This window comes from Cibotium barometz, chromosome 28 (assembly GCF_041138505.1).
Source record: "Cibotium barometz isolate CiBa-2024 chromosome 28, ASM4113850v1, whole genome shotgun sequence".
NCBI classification, from domain to species: Eukaryota; Viridiplantae; Streptophyta; class Polypodiopsida; order Cyatheales; family Cibotiaceae; genus Cibotium; species Cibotium barometz.
Genome location: NC_141073.1, coordinates 17,575,117 through 17,583,957, shown reverse-complemented (window position 1 = coordinate 17,583,957; position 8,841 = coordinate 17,575,117). Strand labels below are relative to the sequence as shown.

At 41.2% G+C, this 8,841-nt stretch overlaps 1 pseudogene; it reads left to right on the top strand.

Annotated features, from left to right (window-relative positions):
- Window positions 1–581: 581 nt before the first annotated feature.
- Window positions 582–3,221, top strand: LOC147622601 (uncharacterized; annotated as a pseudogene).
- Window positions 3,222–8,841: the final 5,620 nt, after the last annotated feature.

The following is an 8,841-nucleotide window of genomic DNA, read 5'->3' as shown; positions in this document are numbered from 1 at the left end:
GATCAAGTACATCCTTTTTTAGTCCTGGCAAGAAGATGCTTTTCTTCACAGACATATAGGTTTTTATATACCCTGGATGTCCAGCTATCAGGATATCATGGGCTTCTCTCAGATCCTTCCCTTTATTCCCTCATCATTGGGAATGCATAGCTGATTATTATAATACATGCATCCTTCATCCAATTTGTACCCAAGAACTCGACTCATTTCCTCAGGAGTCTTGATTTCCTGCATCAGAAGGGTAGCAATAGGAGCAAAGAATTTGTCCTGCATGATTCTCTCCTCCCTTGCTTCACTGATCAATGGATTTGACACCAGTGTAATTGCAAGCAAGGAGGCTTTTCTGCTGAGTGCATCTGCCACCACATTTGCTTTCCCTGGCCGATACTTGATTTCAAAATCGAATTCCTACAGGGTCTGTATCCATCTCCTTTGATGCATATTGAGATCCCTTTGGGTAAAGATCCACTTCAAACTTTGATGATCTGTCATCAAGGTGAACCTTTGTCCCAAAAGATAATATCTCCAACTTCAACGCATAAACTATTGAGAGTAACTCCAAGTCATGGAGGATGTGATAGCCTCCGATTTCGTCACCAAAAAGGCTAAAAGATGCGGGGCTTTTATCACATTGTCATTATCTTGTCCATGTTTTTGAGGCATCTATGCCTAGTTGTATCCTTGTTGTTATCATCTATGTAAATGTGCTTGGCTAAATAGCGGGTCCGCACAATTTCAAAGCCAATGCATGGAAACTCTCTCTATGATGTGTAAAAGCCAAAGCCATGTATTCACACAAATAGAAGATAGCCTAAGGTTGTACCCTTTTTAATTTTTGGAATAAAGAAAGAAAGAGAAAGAAGTCATGTGATTGGGAGGTTGGGAGGTTGGAAGTTAGTTACAACTTTCCCTCTTTATCTTTCTTTTGCACGTTCATTTCTTTCTCTCTTGGTTTGAGCACAACTCTTGCCTCTCTCTTGTCTCTTCCTTGTTCTTGAATATTTCCTAGCTATGGAGGAAGAAGAAGAAGATGGTGAGGATGATTGTCTTGTCTATTTTCTGTGTGCTCTACACTAGGTAGCTTTTCTTTGTGTGTGCATGGCTGTAGCTTCTTAGAGAGAGAGAGAATGTGTGTGTTATTGAGAGCTTTCTGCAGTTTTCATGGCTATGGGCTGAGCCCAATGCATATACTTTGCATGCTTGAGCCCGGATTTGTTGCAGATTTGGTGTGCTTGGAAGGCCTTTCATTTGGTGCGTTCGCCGGGAGGGGCTAGCCATGGAACTTGCAAGAAGCGGCTTCAAATTTCTGAGCACTGGCCTAGAAAGAATGTGCAAAGACCGAGGAGGGAGGTGGCCTTGAAGGAAAGAAAAGAGCAAGATGGACATGAAAGCTGCAAAGAGGCGCAGGAGTTTTGATGCGTGCAGCAGAGAGTGGATAAGATTTCAGTGTAAGACGTCGCTGATCAGAGAAGGAGAGGGAATGTCCATGATAGAGAGAGAAAATGGAGATGGGGACGTGCCCGATGACAGTTACTGGTATCCCTGTTGGTTTGAAAAGGCCAGGGAACTTTGGACGCCACCGTTCCTTCTTACAGACGCGTTTCTGAGAGAGCACGTCCAAGATCAATTATACAGAGAAAGGCTGCAAGATTTCCAAAGCTACAATGATTTCAGGTTGGCGACAGAGGGGCTGAACGAGGGCTTCTTGGAAGGCCCCACCGCAGTCTCCTACTTAACCGTCGCCTGTAACCTTGCTTGACCAGAGGCGACAACAGATTGAGAGAGTTTCGAAGGAGTCGCTCTCCTCTCAGGGCAAGGGCATGCCTGCAACAAGCTGCAGTACAGATTTTCCACAATACCACTACTATGTCAAAGCCCTTGCAGAAGAATCATAATATTCATGTGAAGCCCGGCGGCCTGGGCTCCAGAAGCACAAGCGCCTCTCCGCCGCCGCCGCCTAATGAGCCTGGTAGCCCTGGTGCTTGCAGCAACGCCTACAATAATCCCACGTACAGTTGTGTTCATAAGCCCAGCGCCGGCTCTCACACTTATCCTTTTTCAGCAGTCTGGAAAAGCGGCGTCGACCGGTTTCGATCTCGGGGCGGTGATGACTGGGAGAAAATCGTCGTGGATGGAAAGGAATCCAAGGATGGGGGACCATTTGATTCGCATCCTAGCAGACTTTATTCCAATTTGGAAGCTCTAATTATGGAGAAGGAGAATATGCTAGTTGGATACATGACCCAAAGTCTTTGCCCTTGAAAGCCGTCACACAGCCATCAGTTAGCAGGTCAATTACGAAGGTTGGAGGATGTTGACACTATGATCTTTTGATGGGGATTATTTTGGTGTTTGAAGTTAGGAGTTATTATTATTTCCATAGGATGTTTGTGGGTTTTTTTGTGGGGGATGTGTTGATGATTTTTTCATCTCATTCTATGTTTGGTGGAGTATGGAGTAAGTGTAGGAGAGTAAGTGTGGAGTTTGAAGAGGTGTGATGAAGTTTGAGGAGTTTTTTTTGAAGGAGTGATTATGTGAAAAGGGAGAAATTTCATCAATTTGTTGTTCGCGGGAGCTCACAAGCTAAGTGTGGGAGAAATGATAGCCTCCGATTTTGTCACCAAAAAGGCTAAAAGATGCGGGGTTTTTATCACATTGTCATTATCTTGTCCATGTTTTTGAGGCATCTATGCCTAGTTGTATCCTTGTTGTTATCATCTATGTAAATGTGCTTGGCTAAATAGCGGGTCCACACAATTTCAAAGCCAATGCATGGAAACTCTCTCTATGATGTGTAAAAGCCAAAGCCATGTATTCACACAAATAGAAGATAGCCTAAGGTTGTACCCTTTTTAATTTTTGGAATAAAGAAAGAAAGAGAAAGGAGTCGTGTGATTGGGAGGTTGGGAGGTTGGAAGTTAGTTACAACTTTCCCTCTTTATCTTTCTTTTGCACATTCATTTCTTTCTCTCTTGGTTTGAGCACAACTCTTGCCTCTCTCTTGTCTCTTCCTTGTTCTTGAATATTTCCTAGCTATGGAGGAAGAAGAAGAAGATGGTGAGGATGATTGTCTTGTCTATTTTCTGTGTGCTCTACACTAGGTAGCTTTTCTTTGTGTGTGCATGGCTGTAGCTTCTTAGAGAGAGAGAGAATGTGTGTGTTATTGAGAGCTTTCTGCAGTTTTCATGGCTATGGGCTGAGCCCAATGCATATACTTTGCATGCTTGATCCCGGATTTGTTGCAGATTTGGTGTGCTTGGAAGGCCTTTCAGGATGACATAATTTCTCTCATGTATTCTGAGTTTTCTGGATTCATAGGCCATTGCATGACCTTCTTGCATAAGAGCACTGCCTAAGGCAAAACCACCGGCATCAGTAACTACCTTAAAAGGTTTGGTAAAATCTGGCATTTTAAGGACAGGGGTGGTTACTGAGGCTATCTTCAGCTTATCAAAGGCACTCTGACACATAGTAGTCCACTGAAATAGGGTACTCTTCTTGAGAAGGTTAGTTAAAGGGGATGCTATCTAAGCACACCTAGGTATAAAGATTCTATACCACATCTGGATAATCGTAGGAATCCTCTGACTTCCTTTACCATCTTGGGTTCCAGCCAATCTATGACTACTTTTGCGGGGGTCCAGGAGAAATCCCATCTTTAGACACTATTAATCCCAAGTATTCCATAGAGAAAGAATAATTGCTCTTTTTTACAAAGAATTGGTGCTTCCTTAGGATTTCTAGGACCTTGCGCACATGATCTTCATGATCTGCAGCATTCTTTGAATATACCAAGATGTCATCAAAGAAGACAAGAATATAATCATCCAAGTATTCTTTGATAATATCCTACATAAGGCGATTAAACGTCACCAGGGCATTAGTCAATCCAAACGACATGACTGTGAACTCATAATGCCTAGCGAGTATTGAATGCTGTCTTTGCGATGTCCTGTTCCTTGATTTTGATCTGGTAGTACCCGGATTTGAGATCTATCTTTGTGAATATTTGGGTTCCACTTAACCGATCCAGAAGTTCATTGATCCTAGGAATAGGATACTGATTTTTAATTGTTAATTGATTCAATCCTCTGAAATAGTCAATACAGAGTCTTAACGTTCCATCTTTCTTCTTGTACGATTCCTCCCTCCAGCTTTTGAGGTGTAAAAGTGTAAGAACCTCCCCTTCTGTTCTTGTAATTATTCCCCTCTCGAAAGATCTTGCTTTACCCTGTTTTGGCCTAGAGAGAGAAAATATCTAGAGAGAGCTAATTCGAAATTGAGATATCTTCAGATATAAAAATCCTCCTAGTGTCTAGAATGGTTTCCCCTAAGACAGAAGTTCAAAATGAACTTTCCAATGTGCATTAAGAATCAATTAAAAATGATATAAGGGACCTTAGTCTAAGGGTCTAGATTTTCAAAAAAATTAGATTATGGTCCAATTAAGGTTCCTATGGGTCAATAGGATTAATCCAAGTGCTGGGATGAGATAAATCCAAATAGTAAAAGAAAATACCCAAAAATGAGTAAATGCTCACATAAGATGAAGAGTTGACTGAGTACAAGGTTTATTAGTTAAAAATTAAGACATATTACTAAAAAAAAGAGATATTTTGGAGAAATGATAATTTTTTTGACACCTTGGTAAGGAGGGGGAGACTCTTGAGGTAGGTGCCTAATTCACACATGTGGATGAGTTTTTAATTCAAAAAAAATTGTGATATTTATATCTCTCCTCTCTCTTAGATCAAACCAAATAAAAAAGGGAGCCAAACTGGTTGATGTGATATGGATATGAGTAGATGTGAATGGATGAGATGTGATGAGATGTAATATGATGTGACTAGATGAGAATGGATGAAGGATGATGGGAATACATATGATTGGATGTGGATTAAGCAATGTGAATTGATTGGATGAAGGATGATGGGAATACATATGATTGGATGTGGATTAAGCAATGTGAATTGATGTAGAAGAATGTGCAATTACGAGAAATGATGTGGAAGAATGTGAAAAGATGAGAGTTTGTTAGAAACTATATTTATGACCTATTTTTAAATGATTGTTTTATGCCAAGAATGCTGGGAAAGCATTTTGACCATCTTGTGAATGAGGTCGTGGTGGAGACCAAATTGATAAAGTTGCAACAGTTGATGGAGAGTCAAGGGAGGGCCTCTCGTGTAGCAAGGTTTGGCGGAGGTCTTGACTAGCCTCGGTTTGCTTTAAATGGTGAGCTTCCGGTATGGTAGATGAGGGACCAAGGAAGTGGCCTATGAGTGAAGCATTAGGTGACTTATGAAGGATCCTAGAGGGTGCTGACCATACGGTGCTTGGGCTCTGGGTCACCGAAGATACCCACACGTGCATCACGGAAGAAAATGGAACAAGGTGCTAGAGTTGTTTTTTGAACTCGGGCATGGATTTGGTTGATTGACTTTGCTGGTCCTTAACGGATGAGTCCATGGCTCTTTTATATGGATCTGTTGGATAATCTTGTCGATCTTCAAACGGAGAGTCCATCTCGATTTTTATAAGTGAATATATTTTCGGGTACTATGAGCTAGCAACTATTGAAAAGGCCCCTGTGAAAAGGTGGTGAGCGTTCTAGCTGCCAATGATGCCATAGGTATAGTGATGAAAGAATGATTAGAAATTAAAATTCAACTGGATATTTTGGGACATTATGATCAGTGATACTATGGTTTCATGAAAAGATTGTTTTAAAGACAACTGAATCTATGAAAAAGGAAATTTCATATTGGGTGTGTAAGTGGTGTGACTATCTTGAACTTTGCTTGAAGCACCAGCTAGGGGGCCTGGGAACTCTTTTCCCTGGTACTACCCGAGGCAAAACATAACCAACTTCCTAAATGGATCCTATCACTACAGTGGTTGGGTGGTTGGCCAACCCATGGGATTGGATGGAGTTAGGCTAGATTGATGGATCCCTAAAATGAGACTCAATTCTATTATGGTACGATAGATGAAGTAAATCCCGGATAGTCTTGTTCTATGGAAAAGAATCAACGGCTGTGCCTCTCGATGACGAAAAAAGCGTTGGTCTCTATGACCCAAGTGCAAGTCTTTTCCTTGATCTGATCATGTGACTTATGGGTTCGGTCGGATTAGTTTGGTTAGTTAAGGATCTTGACTACATTAGAATAAAAATATCCTAGAGGAATCTCCCGTGCTTTCAAGGGTGAGGGAAGTTTTTTTGGGTTTTGTTTTGGAAGAATCGAGGGTTTAGTCTCTTGTCTGGAGGATATCTGTGGGTGAGGCCCTGTGCAAGAAGTGCTACTTCCGTTGCTAGCACCCCCAAATTCATTGCGTGGAGGGGGCAGAGATCTTTCACTTCTTTTGAAAGAGAACGGGCGTACCCCAAGATGAGATACTCGATCTGACAAATCCCTGCTCTAATAGTTATCTTAATTATTCCTTAAGTTCTATGGTTTCAGGGACTGGCATTTTGAATACTCGAGGGGTTAACTTAATCTCATGATCTACTTCACGAGTCAAAGGCATCTTAGTCAGGTCTTTAGGGAACACATCTGCATACTCACTTAACCACTCTGGTCCTTTAGCCTTGCATTTTATGTCTATCGGATTTATCTTAACGACATAAACAGCTTGCCTCTTTCTAAGCCCTTTTAACAATTTAGAATCTTTGACTAATTGCAACACTGGGGATCTAGAAATTCAACGTACTTGAACTTTATTCCCATGAAGGTCAAGGAAAGAGATGGTTCCATTGTGACAATGAATGTCAACCTGATTCTTATGGAGCCAAGCCATTCCATGGATTTCATTATAGATTCCCAAGGGTAGGACTCTGAACTGGCAATTTGTTACGTTCCAATCTAGACTAAACTGAATAAGGTCTGTCTCAAGGTGTGTGAAAAGAATCTTTCCACTGGCCAATTCCACTTGCATAGGTTTTCCTGATTTTTGATTTAGGACTAACATACACAGACATCTTGGGGAAATAAAAGAAGGAGCATTGCGTGAATCAATCAAAAGCTTGAATTGCTTACCCTGGTACTCTGTTGGAGTCTTGAGGACTAAAAATTGATGATTCTTCCCCTGATGCTCAATTGCGACATAGATCGGTCCTTTTTCTTCCTCCACTTCCTCAGCTATATTGACAGCTCTAGCTGCTGTAGTTTGAGGTGGAACTCTCTCACTTTGGTTTTCCCAATTTTGGGAGGGAGTTTGGAGACTACTTTGCATGGAGGTTGCACGTTGAGTTGGCACTCTTCTGGGGTTACCCTGATTGGACTAATATGAAGGAGTCTATCTCTGAACCCTGGGACCCTGGCCTCATTGGCCCATAGAAGGAGATGGGCAATCCTTGAGTTGGTGCCCAAACCCCTGACAACCAAAACACTTGTTCTCACATTGAAGCTCTTCCCTTCTCTGCATTCTTGAAAGAGCCGGAGTTCTTGAGAAAGAGCTTTGAGGAAATGGTCTTCCTCCATTCTTGAATCTTCCTGTCTCCAGATTTTTATTGGGACCTTGGTGTCTCTTTGGAGGCGAAAGGTTGGAAAAACTTCCCGGTGTTTGGAATCTCTTAAAGGATAAGGGGGCTGGCTTTGGTGGGACTTTAATGATGAAGGCTTTGTTGAAGTCCTTCACCATCCTTACAGCTTGAGCCATGGAAATTGGCTTGGCATTCTTGACCAAGGTGTCTAAAGATTCGTTCGTTCCCCGAATGAACCTGGCCATGAGTTGCTCTTCTTCTAGCAGTGGTGTACTTGAGAAGAAGAGCAAATGCCTCGTGATATTCTTCAATAGTTTTGCTCCCCTGGTTTAGCTCTAATAATTCATTCATCTTGGTTTCTAAAAATCTAGGGGGACAAAATAATTTCCTTAGATAAGCTTTGAGATCATTCTAGGACTAGGTGTTCCTATCCAGATGGTTGGTATCGCAATGGTTTCTCCATGCCACACCCTGGTTGTTTCCATAATTTTTAGCCTTGCGAGAGCCATTTTGCTCCTCTCGTTGTATCTGGTGACATCAAAATATTCCTCCATGGCCTCGACCCACTTCTCCACAGCCTCACCCAAGTTCTCTCCTTCACCTTTGAAGGGACCTGGGGTGAGTTCTGTGAAGGGCCTTGACGTCAGGGTCACTTATATAATCAGGGAATTTTTCACAAAACATTTCTTTATTTATATAAAGGTTGCAATATGTACATAGAGCATCTCGACTCCAGAAAGTCAAAACTTTCTCAAGAAATGCATAAGACGGCGACACTAGAGCTACAGACATGCCCTGATACAAATGTTCTCTCATTGCCAAAAGGAGCTACTATCTTACTACTTGGGATAAAACATCTAAGATGTAAGATTCCTCCCCAGTCCCTCAAAATGTCCATTTTTTCCCTTGTAATCAATCCCCTTTTCAGAATAATAAAAGATCTTGTTTCTACTTGTTTTGGCCTAGAGAGAGAAAAAATTCTAGAGAGAGATAAATAAGTTTTTAGATATCTTTGGATGGAAAAATATTCTTTCTTATTAAAATAAAATTTTCCAAAATAGAAGTTTAAAAAGAAATTCCTAAGGTGCATTAGAAATAAATTATAATGTGCACAAAAGACCTAAGCCTAAGGGCCCCTGTTTTTTGAAAATTTTGGATTAAGGTCCAAACAAAGGTTTGATAGGCCAATGAGATTAATCCAAATTTAGGGAGGAGATAAATAGAAGAATAAAAGAAAAACCCCCCAAAAATGAGCAAATGCTCACATAAGATGAAGAGTGGACCAAAGGACCAAAGAAAAGAATTAAATGCTCACATAAGATGAAGAGTGGACTAAGGACCAAAGAGAAGAATTAAAA